Raw genomic sequence first — 14,099 nt, 5'->3', positions numbered from 1 at the left:
TACTGTAGTATGACATCATCTTAACCCATTACATCTGCAACAACCCTATATCCAAATAAGGTCACATCCTGAAATACTGAGGGAATAGGGCTTCAATATATCTTTTGGTAGGGGGTGGGGGGGAGACACAATTCAACCCATAATACATGGTGAGACTATGTTCACTTTTGTCAGAACCTGTCAAACTGGCTTCAGAAGTGTATCATTTTGCATTCCCACCAGTAATGAATGAAAATTCCCCTTGCCCTGCATCCTCACCAGCAGTTGGTATTGTCAGTTTAAAAAAATTTTTTTTTAATTTTAGCCTTTGTACTGGGTATAGTTATATTTCATTATTCTTTAATTTGCAGTTCTCTAATAACATATGATATTGAGCATCCTTTCGTTTATTTTCCATCTCTAAGCCTTCTTTGGCAAGGTCTTTGTTCAGTTCTTTTGCCCATTTTTAAATTGGATTATTTCCTTTTGTTGTTGAGTTTTAAGAGTTCTTTGTATATTTTAGGTACAAGTCCTTTATCAGATATGTGATTTACAAATATTTTCTCCAATGCTGTGACTTGTCTTTTTATTCTTCTAAAAGTTTCTTTCACAGAGCAGAAGTTTTTACCTTTAATGAAGTCCAGCTTATCAATTTTTTCTTCCTTTGATTATTCTTTTGGTCTTCTATCTCATTGCTACACCTAAGGCCACCTAGATTTTCTCTTTTGTTGTCTTCTAGAAGTTTTATAGTGTCACTTTACACTTCGGTCTGTGATCCATTTGGGGTATAAAGATATGGATGTGCAGTTATTCCACCAACATTTGTTGAAAAGAGTATACTTTCAACACTGAATTAGCTTTCTTCTTTGTCAAAGATCAGTTGACTTCATTTGTATTGGTCTATTTCTAGGCTCTCTCTTACGTCCCAATGATCTATATCTATTCTTTCACCAGTACCACACTGTCTTGATTACTGTAGCCGTATAATAATACTTGAAATTGGGTGGTGTGATTCATCCAACTTTGTTCATTTTCTTTAGTACTGTGTTGGCTATTCTAGGTCCTTAGTCTTTCCATATACATTTTAGAATCAGTTTCTCAGTCTCTACAAACAGCTTGCGGGGATTTTGACTGGGATTGCATTGCATTTATAGGTAAAGATGGGAAGAATCTATAGATCTATAGACCAAGTTGGGAAGAAACTTTAACAATGTGAGTCTTTAGTCCATGAACATAGACTATCTCTCCGTTTATTTAGAAATTCTTTGATTTTTTTTCTCATCGGTAATTTTCTTTCCTTTTTTTTTTGTACTGAGGTATAATTGACATACATTATATGTAGTTTCAGGTATACAACATAATGATTTGATATTTGTATATATTGCAAAATGATCACCACAGTAAGTCTAGTTAACATCTGTTACCATACAGTTACTAAATTATTTTTCTTGTGATGAGAACTTTTAAGATCTACTCTTGTAGCAACTTTCAGATATACAGTGCAGTATTATTAATTACAGCCACCAAGCTGTACATTACATCCCCATGACTTATTTATTTTATGACTTGAAGTTTGTACCTTTAGACCGACCCTCTTCACCTATTTCATCCACCCTCAATCCCCTGCCTCTGACAACCACCAATCATTTTTTTTTTTTAATTTATTTTCTTGGCTGCATCAGGTCTTAGTTGCAGCAAGCGGGGTCTTTCATTGCAGTGCGTGGGCTTCTCTCTAGTTGTGGCGCGCAGGCTCCGGGGTGCGTGGGCTCTGTAGTTTGCAGCATGTGGGCTGTCTCCTGGAGGTGCGCAAGCTCAATAGTTGTGGCGCGCGGGCTTAGTTGCCCGCCCCCCCGGCATATGGGATCTTAGTTCCCCGACCAGGGATCGAACCCGCGTCCCTTGTATTAGAAGGCGGATTCTTCTACCAGTGGACTACCAGAGAAGTCCCTGGCAACCACCCATCTGTTTTCTGTATCTATGAGCTCAGTTTTGTTTTGTTTCCACAAATAAATTAGATCATACAGTACTTGTCTTTCTTTGTATGACTTATTTCACTTAGTATAATGCCTGTAAGGTTCATCCATGTTGTCACAACTGGCTGAATAATATTCTGTGTGAGTGTGTGTTTATATATATATATTTATTTATTTATTTATTTATCTCACAAATTCTTTATCCATTCATCCGTAGATGGACACAGGTTGCTTCCATGTCTTGCCTATTGTAAATAATTCTGCAGTGAACGTGGGAGCACATGTATCTTTTTTAGTTAGTGTTTTCATTTTCTTTGGATAAATACCCAGAATTGGAATTGCTGGATCATGTGGTAGTTCTATCTCTAATTTTTTGAGAAACCTCCAACCACAGTGGCTGTACCAATTTTTTTCCCCACCAACAGTGCAGGAGGGTTCCTTTTTCTCCTCATCAACACTTGTTATTTCTTATTTTGATAATACCTATTCTAATAGGTATAAGGTGGTATCTCATTGTGGTTTTGATTTGCATTTCTCTGATGATTAGTGGTGTTGAGCATCTTTTCATGTACCTGTTGGTCATCTGTATGTCTTCTTTGTACAAATGTCTATTTGGTCTTTTGCCCATTTTTTAATTGGGTTTTTGTTTTTGTTTGTGGGGCTTTTTTTTGCTGTTGAGTTGTAGGAGTTCCTTATATATTTTGGATATTAACTTCTTATTAGACATGTGGTTTGCAAATATTTTCTTCAATTCTAGAGGTTGTTTTCTCATTTTGTTGATGATTTCATTTGCTGTGCAGAGCTTTTTATTAGTTTGAGATAATCCCACTTGTTTATTTTTGCTTTTTTTGCCTTAGCTTTTGGTGTCAAATTCCAAATCATAGCCAAGACTGATATCAAGGAGTTTACCCCCTACGTTTTCTTCTAGGAGTTTTATGGTTTCAGATCTTACATTCCAGTCTTTAATCCATTTTAGGTTAACTTTTGTGTGTAGTGTAAAATGGGGATCAAAATTCATTCTTTCTTTTGCATGTGACCATCCAGTTTTCCCAACACTATTTACTGAAGGGCCTGTCCTTTCCCCTCTGTGTATTCTTGGTTCCTTTGTTATAAATTAATTGACCACATAGTCATGAGTTTATTTTTGGCTCTGTTCTGTTCCATTGATCAATATGTCTGTTTTGATGCAAATACCATACTGTTTTGATTACTATCACTCTGTAATATAGTTCAAAATCAGGGAGCATGATGCCACAGCTTTGTTCTTTTTTCTCATGATTGCTTTGGTTATTGGGGTCTTTTGTGGTTTCAAACAAATTTTATGATTGTTTTATTTTTGTGAAAAATGCCATTTTAATTTTGATAGGGATTGCATAGAATCTTAGATTGCTTTGGGTAGTATGGACAGTTTAACAATATTAATTCTTCCACTCCATGAGCATGAAATATCTTTCCTCTTTTTGATGTCTTCTATTTTTTCATCAATGTCTTAATAATTTTCAGTGTACAGGTCTTTCACGTCCTTGGTTAAATTTATTCCAAGGTATTTTATTCTTTTTGATGCAATTACAGGGTTTTTTCCCTTTATTTCTCTTTCTGACAGTTTGTTGCTAGTGACTAGAAATGCAACAGATATTTATATATTGATTTTGTATTCTGCAACTTTACTGGGTATGTTGATTAGCCCTCACAGTTTTTGGTGAGTCTTCTGGATTTTCTATATATAATAACATATCTACAATCTATATACCTTTTGTATCCTTTTCTTGTCTTTGTGCTAGCTAGGTCTTCTAAAACAGTGTTGAATAGGAATGGTGAGACAAGACGTCCTTGTCTTGTTCTCAGTCTTAGGAGGAAAGTTTCCAGTTTCTCACCATGAAGTATGATGTTAGCTAGGTATTTTGTAGATAACTCTTTATCAAATTGAGGAAATTCCCCTGGGTTCCTAGTTTTCTGAGAGCTTTTGTCATGATTGGGATTTGGGTTTTGTCAGCTGCTTTTTCTGCATCAGTTGATAAAGTCATATGATTTTTTTATTCTTTAGTCTATTGTTGTAATGGATTACATTTATTCACATTCAAGTGTTGATGAACCAGTCTTGCATACCTAGGATAAATTCTACTTGGCCATGGTATATAATTCTTTTTTATACATTCCTAGATTTGGTTTGCTAATATTTTGTTGAGGATTTTCACATCTATGTTCCTGAGAGGTATTGATCTGTAGGTTTTTGGGGTTTTTTAAAATAGTATCTTTGTTTTTGGTGTTAGGGTAAAGCTAGCCTTGTAGAATGAGTTAAGAAGTGTTCCCTTTGTTTTACAAAGGCCAAAGCTGAATCAAATGAAAATAGCTACTCTTTACTGCTGCTAGAGTTGTATTCCTCAAATTCTCCATTTCCGCCTGTTGCCTATAAAGTAAAGCACTTTACATCGTAGTTGCTACCTGTGTCTTCTATTCTCTTCTCCCCTTCTCTGGCATCAATTCTAGTGACACTTCCATCTCCCTACCTATTATAATATCTACCACTTATTATAAATGTTATATTAGATAGGTTAATCTCTCTGAGCCTTTGTTTCTTTATATAAATTTGGGAGTAATAATACTTTTCTCATGAGATTACTTACGTAAGGAACAGGAAGAATATATCTCAGATATTCCTTTCCCCTATTCTGTTCCCAAACACCATGACTTTTTAAGCTTTGCTATCTCTATATATGCTGTTCTTTTTCTGATTAATTCCTTTCCTTTTGTGTCCCCATCTTTCCCCAAGTTCACCTAACAAAAGCATCATTTAAAACCCTCTTCAAATATCACTTCCTCTGTGTCACCATCTGTATCACCAGCCTTTGAGCCTTTTGGTTGCTGTGTGCTCTCACTTCTACTTTAGTTTGAATCATGTTCTAGTGTACTTTACTGGTTCTCTCCCAAAGATTGGAACTCCTAGGACTTAAGCCATATCTACCTAGCAGTGTCTAGGGAATAGATTTCCAGTTAACGCCTTCTGAATGAATGAGTAAGAGAGAAAAAGAGAGAGAACTTCTTTTGTCTCATTAATTGTTGGTGTTGGTTTGAGACATTTGGGCTCATCTCAGATAAACATCTCTTTATCTGAACAAAGGGGACATCTTGTCTATAGTCACCAGTACTTTAAATTATGTCCACTACCACCCACCTCCAGTTATTCTTGTGGCATGGAGGTAACGGAGAAAAGATTCCTCTAAGTGGGATTTGGGGGTTGGGGTCCTTTTTTTTTTAAATTTTTGCTGTGTTGGGTCTTCATTTCTGTGTGAGGGCTTTCTCTAGTTGTGGCAAGCGGGGGCCACTGTTCATCGCGGTGCGTGGGCCTCTCACTATCGCAGCCTCTCTTGTTGCCGAGCACAGGCTCCAGACGCGCAGGCTCAGTAGTTGTGGCTCACGGGCCTATTTGCTCCACGGCATGTGGGATCCTCCCAGACCAGGGCTCGAACCCGTGTCCCCTGCATTAGCAGGCAGATTCTCAACCACTGCGCCACCAGGGAAGCCCAGGGATCTTTTTTAAAAAACTATTAAAATGTCTAGCATAGGGCTTCCTTGGCGGTTTAGTGGTTAAGACTCTGTGCTTCCAATGCCGGGGTCACCTGTTTGATCCCTGGTCGGGGAACTAATATCACATGCCATGCGGTATGGCCAAAAAGAAGAAGAAAAAGAAAATCAACTTAAAAAAAAAAAAGTCTAGCATTGAGTTGTCTTGCTTTCCTTCTGGTCATCCTCAGTTTCAAATGTTTTTATCTTGAACACTTGAAATGTATAATACTAATGCAACTGATTTCAATTTCAATTTTAAAGAAGTTTACCCTGATTTCTTTAGGGAATGATGTAATTTTGCTCAGGGCTCCTGCTGTTTTGCACAGCTGGGCTATTGCAATGTTCTCTCCATAGTCTTGGACAAGATTCAAAATGAAATGCAGAGGTGACAGCAATGGTGAGTTAAACCGTACCCAGATAGAGTCAGACACAGAGCATCTTCCTGGAATATAATGTTTATAACTCACATAAGCATTGAAAGGCACAAAGCACTAATGCCATTGTGTCACCCTAAGGCACTTTTATTATATAGTAATACTTCCAAGTACATTGTAAGGAGGATGTTGCAAACGTTCCTGCCTCACCAATTTTTATTAACTGAAATGTTCTTAATGGGATAGAAATTATTTAAAATCTGGAGGGGAGGTTCAAATTAATTATCACCCCATAATCTGCTTCTCCTTTTTTTTTTTTTTTTTTTAAAGTAATGGACTTAAGTTTCCACAGAACTTGAACAGCCCTAAGGGGCCACATCTGCACTGGGAATTGGACAACAATTCCGCTCCAGATTTTTCATAGATAGCAGCTAGGGATTGTTATCAATCCAAGTCTTATTTCTTTACATTAGAACATTTTAAACATTTTTTCCTTTAGCCATTGATTAACCTACCTTTTACCCCTGTATATTATTGAGGGTCTTCTATTTGAAAAATTATTATGAATATAGACTAAGAAACATGTCCACTATCTGAGAAGCTTTCAATCAGAAAAGGTTGTGGGGTGTGTGTCTCTGTATGATATATGTAAAATGTAGAATACTAGAAATATTGGAAATTAAGTTTACAATATAACTTCCATGGTACTTTTGTGGAAGGAAATTAATTCCAGCTTGATTAAGTCAGGATGCTTTGTAAAGGAGGTAGATTTAAGGTGAGTCTTACAGAAGAGGTAGGTATAAAGCCAGCACCTGAAAAAAGGTAAATTGACGAATTTATTGACTTTCCGTTGTTTGTGAGCTGTATTTTCACAGAACTGAGGTTGAGACTCGAGGGTATGAGGCTGTGAAGTTTCTGCTTTACTTCAGCTACAGCTGCCTCACTTTTTCTCCTTGATAAATATTGAGTTTCTGTGTAATGTTTTATTTGAAAATGGCTTACATTGCTTTTTAAATTTTAAAAACTGCTTTTCTCGATTCTTTAGTGTCTTCTTTTTCTGTATTACAGTGATGTGAAGTATGTATCTTTCTTAACCTTTATCTAACTTTATTCTTAAGTGATCCAAAAGTTTTCAATAGAATGAGTCAATCTTTGGCATTTTCTGCAAGTTTTAATCACATTTTCTTTCTCTCAAGCTATAAAGTTAATTCAGAAAGTTAAACTAGACACAGGGGAACAAGGTCATGAGGAAAGGAAGGCTTGGTGTGCTGCCTCCATTTCTTCCACCTTCAGTCTTTGTGCCTTTCACAGTTTCCGACACAGCTGTGCTGGGACAGACTGTCTGGAGGTTCACAGCCCCTGTGGTGTGTAGGAGCCACTATGAGGAGGGTCCGGGGGAGTATTTACTATTCTAGTGGAAAACAAGTAGCAGTTACTACTTATGATCACTTTGTACTTTGGATCTGGATTTGCTGAACCTTTCTTTGTAGTAAGACACCAACTGCTTAAAAAATAATCCATGAAACACATATGAAAAGGAGTATTTTAAGAGGTGCACTCTCTTTGAAAAAAGATCTGACTCTTGAACTTGATAAATGGAATATTTATAAATGGAATGGAATATTTATAAATGGAGTATTTCCTGCCATATCAATAAACAAAGGATGTCACAGTCACCAGTGATTGCAGCCCTCCAAAGTGAGCTGGTGAGCCCTGAGGAAACTCGGGGCTGAAAAGAATACCTGCCATCTAGCAGCCATCAGACTGCAGCTATTCCCTGCGGTGAGCCCTGAGGAAACTCAGGATGTGAAAATACAGGTCCCAGATAGCTAAGGTGCACATCAAAGGGATGATTTCTGTGAGCCCAGACTCTTGGATCTTTCCATACATAGAAAAGCGCTAAGTTCCTTAACTTGAGATATCTGGTTTTCTTTATTTAAGATAGTCTTTTGACATCCCAGTTACTTGCTCTTTGTTGCAAAACTCCTATATATCCTGGCTCCTCCCCCCACCTCTTCAGGAGAAGTTTCTCAGAGTTATCTGAACCGCTGTCTCCCGGGCTGCAGTCTTCATTTCCCCCCAAGTAAAACTTAACTCGCAACTCTCATGTTATGCATATATTTTTCTTAATTCAACAAACTCAACATACTAAATATGTTTGTAAATAAACTTAAGGCATTAACAAAAGAAAGAAAATTAAACTACTGTATGTATGTATACATTTGTATACATACATATATATATTATTTTTAATTTTTTTATTTATTTTTTTGGCCACGCCACGTGGCCTGCAGGATCTTAGTTCCCCGACCAGGGATCGAACCCGGGCCATGGCAGTGAAAGCACCAAGTCCTAACCACTGGACCACCAGGGAATTCCTCCCTACAATATATTTTTTAACAATGATAATATTTTCCTGTTGTTTTACAGTAAATGACATATTTCCAGAGAGTAAAAGTTTATAGAACGGCAAGGCATTCAGTTTTTTTTGCCATGACATTTGAAAGCATAATTTAACTTTTTTTTTTTTTTTTTTTTGCGGTACACGGGCCTCTTACTGTTGTGGCCTCTCCCATTGTGGAGCACAGGCTACGGACACGCAGGCTCAGCGGCTGTGGCTCACGGGCCCAGCCGCTCCACGTCATGTGGGATCTTCCCGGACCGGGGCACGAACCCGTGTCCCCTGCATCGGCTGGCGAACTCCCAACCACTGCGCCACCAGGGAAGCCCAATTTAACCTTTTTTTAGTTACTCAAAGTTACCAACTACTGAGACAAGTTAGGCCCTTTACTTAAATCTCTTAGACTGTTTTAAGTTATGTGTTTGCTTCTTTTTTGGCTGTGCCATGCGCCATGCGGGATCTTAGTTCCCTGAGCTGGGATCGAACTTGCACCCCCTGCAGTGACAGCACAGAGTCTTAACCTCTGGCCTGTGTCTGCTTCTTAGTCTTCATTTTTGCTACTCCAAGGCCTTTTGCTTCCCTGTCTTAAGTGAGTTTACACATAAAATGAAATGACTCTTTATATATTTTTATTAATATTAGTACTGAGGCTATTATGATAAATAACATTAGAAAAAATAAATGAAGTAATATCAGCTATTCCTTCACTTTTCAGTACACTTTTATTTAAAATCCCTATTTTAGGTTATTCATAATATATTAACTTTTCAATTGAGTTTCTTATCTTTTAAAAATTTACCATTAATTCCTAACATTCATTACTTTTTTTTTTTTTTTTGCGGTACGTGGGCCTCTCACTACTGTGGCCTCTCCCATTGTGGAGCACAGGCTACGGACGCGCAGGCTCAGCGGCCATGCCTCACCGGCCTAGCCGCTCCGCGGCATGTGGGATCTTCCCGGACCAGGGCACGAACCAGTGTCCCCTGCATTGGCAGACGGACTCTCAACCACTGCGCCACCAGGGAAGCCCCATTACTTTTTTATTCCAACATTTTTATAGTATTTAAAATTTTCTTTACCTTATTAGTTTATGACAGGGTGTTCAAATGAATCTAATGAACTGTTTTCTCTATTTTTAACATCACTAGCATTTCCGTAAAGTCAGGTCAAGCCCAGGTTAGATCTTAACATATGCAACTTCTCCGTATAAATTAACTTTTATTATTTATTGTTATACTTACTAATACTTTGCAAGTAACATTTATTTTGATTCTAAAGCCAATTTGAATTTGTGTCATAAGACAATTTTCTTAGATAACATTTTCACTAAAATTTCTGAAGTTCAGATATATACATTTTCTCTAGTCAACTGGTTCCATAAAACCAGAATCAGGGGCTTCCCTGGTGGCGCAGTGGTTGAGAGTCCGCCTGCCGATGCAGGGGATATGGGTTCGTGCCCAGGGCCGGGAAGATCCCACATGCCGCGGAGCGGCTTGGCCCCGTGAGCCATGGCTGCTGAGCCTACGCGTCTGGAGCCTGTGCTCCGCAACGGGAGAGGCCACAACAGTGGGAGGCCCGCGTACTGCAAAAAAAAAAAACCAGAATCAGTTTTTTATTTTGACATGGATAATATTTAATAAATGAGGACTGTGACTAGCATATGATTCCATTATCATAATTTTGACATATCTCATTTCTTTTTATGGAGTAAAATTGAATTCCTTAAATAATAATTGATGGGCTGTGCACTTCTGAGCATATTCTGTATATAGATTCATTTAAGAAATTTGGAGCCATTATTAGTTCTAGTAGAAGACAAAGAAAGAGAAAGAACACAGAAGTTATTCTACAATATATTTAGTTATATTGGGAAAACAAGGCACATCCCTATCCAATAAAAATGTTAGAAACCAAATATATTTCACTTTGCTATATAATACTTCCCTGGGGTTCATGTGACATTGCATTGTAGGAGAAATTATCTGTAACTCTGTCTAATACAGAAACAATCTATACAAATTCCACTCTAGAGGGAAAAACTTCATAGTTCAGACCCAGGAAATTTTATCTTGATGTGGGTTGGTTGATTTTTAGCCCCCAAAATCATCTCTTTAAATATTCTCTAAACATACAAAAATTAATTTTTAGGTATTTAATGTTTACAAACATTCCTGGTTTTCTTATTTCTTAATAGTCCTAGTGTTTCTTTATTGCCTAAGCCAATTTAAACAGCAGTTTTTATTTTTGATAGCATTCCACGTCTTTTCCTTAGAATGACAAATTGATTTTGCAGCCTTATTGGATTCACATTCTTGTTTCCTTTTCAGCAAATAATGCCTAATCCCAGTCTTTGATGATCATCCTTTACTTTTTAACCTTTGACAGCTATCTACCCAACTCAGTAGGGCTCTATTTTTAGTCAATAGTGGCATTTTGGCAAGTGGTAGAAGATGTGGTTAGCATTTTTTTTCTTCTTGCTTGTTTGCTTTTCATTTTATGTAACCATTTATTATTCTTTTCTTAAAAAAAAAACTTATCTTATGAAGGCTTCCTTTTTACTTCCTTTGTATTATAATATATGACCCATTTTAAATGGGTCTCAGTTCTGAACTTGAGTAGTGAATCTCTGACATTGCTTAATTTACATTTTCAAAAATTACTGGATTGAAATTTCAGTTTCTTTCTAATGGTTCTAAAGTGATTGCTATGTGTCAACACAAGAATGACAGATTAATACAAGTACTAGTTCAACTGAAAACATTCTAATAACCTTGTAAAATTTTTTCTCTGAATCTTTTGATTGATTTGCATTTGATTTCTTATTTTGAAAGCAAAAGTAATTTTCTTCTTGTCAGAAATAAGTGGTGACCTTATTTACTTCACTTCCACCACGATTATATAAATGAAGAAAATATTATTTTAATATACTGTCTGAATTTCAACATGAGGTTCTTTATTCTGATGTTGTCTTCAAATTAATTATAGTGTTACCACATAAAAAAGGATATAAAACACCATGCTGTAATTATTTACACTATCCAAGTAAAGAATCATTTTCTCTTTTATAAAATCTCTGGTCGAGTCGATCTCTGATCATTATTGGCAATAATCAATTTGCCAAGTGCAAATGTTCACTGTCTTTCTTTCGTTTCTTAGTCCTTGTTTTCATATACTTTTGAAAGACTCCTTTGTTTACATTTGTGATCAGCATATTCATAGCGTTATTATACAACATGGATGATTTTGTATTTTTCATACATTTTTCTTTCCTTAAATGCACTCTTTTTGATTTCTCTGTTCATTACAACTAGAAATTTTAGTGATATAAGTTATTTATTCCTCCAGTTGTTAAACAGTTTTGTTTATAATGGCTTAAATATAGTGCTCTGCTTACCTGAAATAACAGATAATTAAATTAATACACAAATTAGAATCCTTTCCAGAGCCTTTATTAAACTTCTGAAATTCTTTTTCTATTAAATTGTTAGTTTATCTAAATAGATTATGAAGTTAGAAGCCAAATTCTGTTTTTGTTAAAGTTATTCTAAAAGCAGTTATACTCCAATAAAGATATATATATTTTTAAGTTATTCTGTATACTATATAGCGAAATAGAAAGCACTGTGTTTATACTGCCTTAGAATTGGAGTTGAAAATCAGTTAAGGAACAAGGTTCTCCAGCAATTAATAAGAAGTTCAAGAATAAAATCGTGAAAACGTTAAGTTTGGTTTTTCTCTTTTTTTTCTTCTGGGGAGAAAATGGCAAAAAATTAGGGAAAAGCACTCCGAGATATTTTTCTCTAAGGTTTAATCTTTAGAGTAGTTATTCTCAAAATGCAGCCTGAGAGCCATCCCCATGAGAATTGCTTTAGGGGTCCTTATTTTAAAAGTCCAGTTCTTTCAAGTCAGGATTTGGGGATTTGGTGCCTTAGAGTCTGAATTTTTAACTAATATCCAAATGATTCATAAGTATAATAGATTTTAAGAACCTAGAACATTACCAAAAGATTGGATCATGTTTTCTTTTTTTCCTTTTTTCTTTCTTTTTTTTCCCCTAAGCATCTATAATTGTGCTCTTTGTGTTGTTTTGGGCTCTGATTTTCAAGAAATTGCCAAGGTACTAATCCTATAATACATATGGAGAAAATGTAAAGAATCTTATTAGAGTTCACTTACGTGATTTTTTCTTTTTTCTTTTTTTCGCGGTACGCGGGCCTCTCACTGCTCTGGCCTCTCCCGTTGCGGAGCACAGACTCCGGACCCGCAGGCTCAGCGGCCATGGCTCACGGGGCCCAGCCGCTCCGCGGCACGTGGGATCTTCCCGGAGCAGGGCACGAACCCATGTCCCCTACATCGGCAGGCGGACTCTCAACCACTGCGCCACCAGGGAAGCCCTCTCATGTGATTTTAATATTACAAAACAGATTTTTTAAGATATGAAAAATATATGGAACATATACTTCTGAACTATCGAGCATTATCAATCTGTATTATTCTATCATGAACTTTTTAAAAAAATTAATTAATTTTTGGCTGCATTGGGTCTTTGTCGCTGCGTGCAGGCTTTCTCTAGTTGCGGTGAGGGGGACCTAGTCTTGGTTGTGGTGTGCGGGCTTCTCATTGCAGTGGCTTCTCTTGTTGTGGAGCGTGGCCTCTAGGTGCATGGGTTTCAACAGTTGTGGCACACGGGCTCTAGAGCGCAGGCTCCGTAGTTGTGACTCACGGGCTTAGTTGCTCCGTGGCATGTGGGATTCTCCCGGACCAGGCTTGAACCCATGTCCTCTGCATTGGCAGGCGGATTCTTAACCACTATGTCAACAGGAAAGCCCCATGATCTTTCATTAATTCAAATTGTACCTTAGGAGTATTAATGGTTGAATGATAATACATATACATTTGAACTTGTTACATCATAGTTACCTCATTTTTACTATCTTGTGACCATTTTAAGATTAAATATGAATGTAGAGGAGGAAAAATAATTTTTCCTCTACGCTTCTCAATTCTTGGTTGAGAATCCCTGTAATAAAATACAGATTAGCAAGAGAAAAACGAATAGGAGTTTATTAACATGTATACAGAGGAGATACCTAGGAAACATGAGTAAAATTCCTTAAATGGCCCAAGCCACCACCTTAAATACCATGTTCAGCTAAACACAAAGGAAATAAGGCAGGGGCCAGGGGTGGAGGAGGGGTTTTATAGGAAGTTTCCAGGAAAAGCACGGTTAACAAGTGTAAGATTTGTTGTGTGGATTTGTCAGTGCCTTCTTCATTGGTAAGAGTTTCTTGTAATTTAAGAGTTATCCCTCTATACCAGGTATGGAGAGGGAGATGCCCTTAAAATAGAGTTTTCTTTTATAAATTTTCCTTTCAAAAGGGTAACTTCTACTTCATCTTCAAAGCTTTTCCTGTGTGTGCTATTTCTCAAAAATATAGCACAGAGTAATCCTTATGCCAAAGAAGCATATTTTGGGGTGGCATATTCTGCTACCCTTCAATGAACATCACAGAAGATTTTGACAGATTGCTGCCCGTATTACACGTATAACTCAAAATTCTTCTAAAATATTATAGTCTGTGTTCATTGGTTTTCTTTCTGTGTTCTGTAGTTCAAAACATTGTGATTGTTTTTTCTTTTATTGAGTGAAATTGTTTTTCCCCAGGAAACATAAATTATTCCTTATACATTTTCCCACTTATTCCCTTGAAATGAGTAATATAATACATAGCCTCCACACTGTTACAGATTGAAAATCCAAACATGTTAGGAAAAGTGACTTACTCTGAGTCTCGACCTTATCATCAG

The 14,099-nt window shown here is 36.8% G+C and overlaps 1 protein-coding gene and 1 pseudogene across 2 annotated transcripts in view; both read left to right on the top strand.

Annotated features, from left to right (window-relative positions):
* Positions 1 to 14,099, top strand: part of ZRANB3 (zinc finger RANBP2-type containing 3) — a 237,638-nt gene that overhangs the window by 91,373 nt on the left and 132,166 nt on the right. The window lies entirely within an intron of this gene.
* Positions 7,135 to 7,406, top strand: LOC136125880 (cytochrome c oxidase subunit 7C, mitochondrial pseudogene; annotated as a pseudogene).

Source organism: Phocoena phocoena, chromosome 7 (genome assembly GCF_963924675.1).
Source record: "Phocoena phocoena chromosome 7, mPhoPho1.1, whole genome shotgun sequence".
Lineage (NCBI taxonomy): Eukaryota > Metazoa > Chordata > Mammalia > Artiodactyla > Phocoenidae > Phocoena > Phocoena phocoena.
The sequence above is the reverse complement of the archived record's forward strand: the minus strand, read 5'-3'. Positions and strand labels throughout refer to the sequence as shown.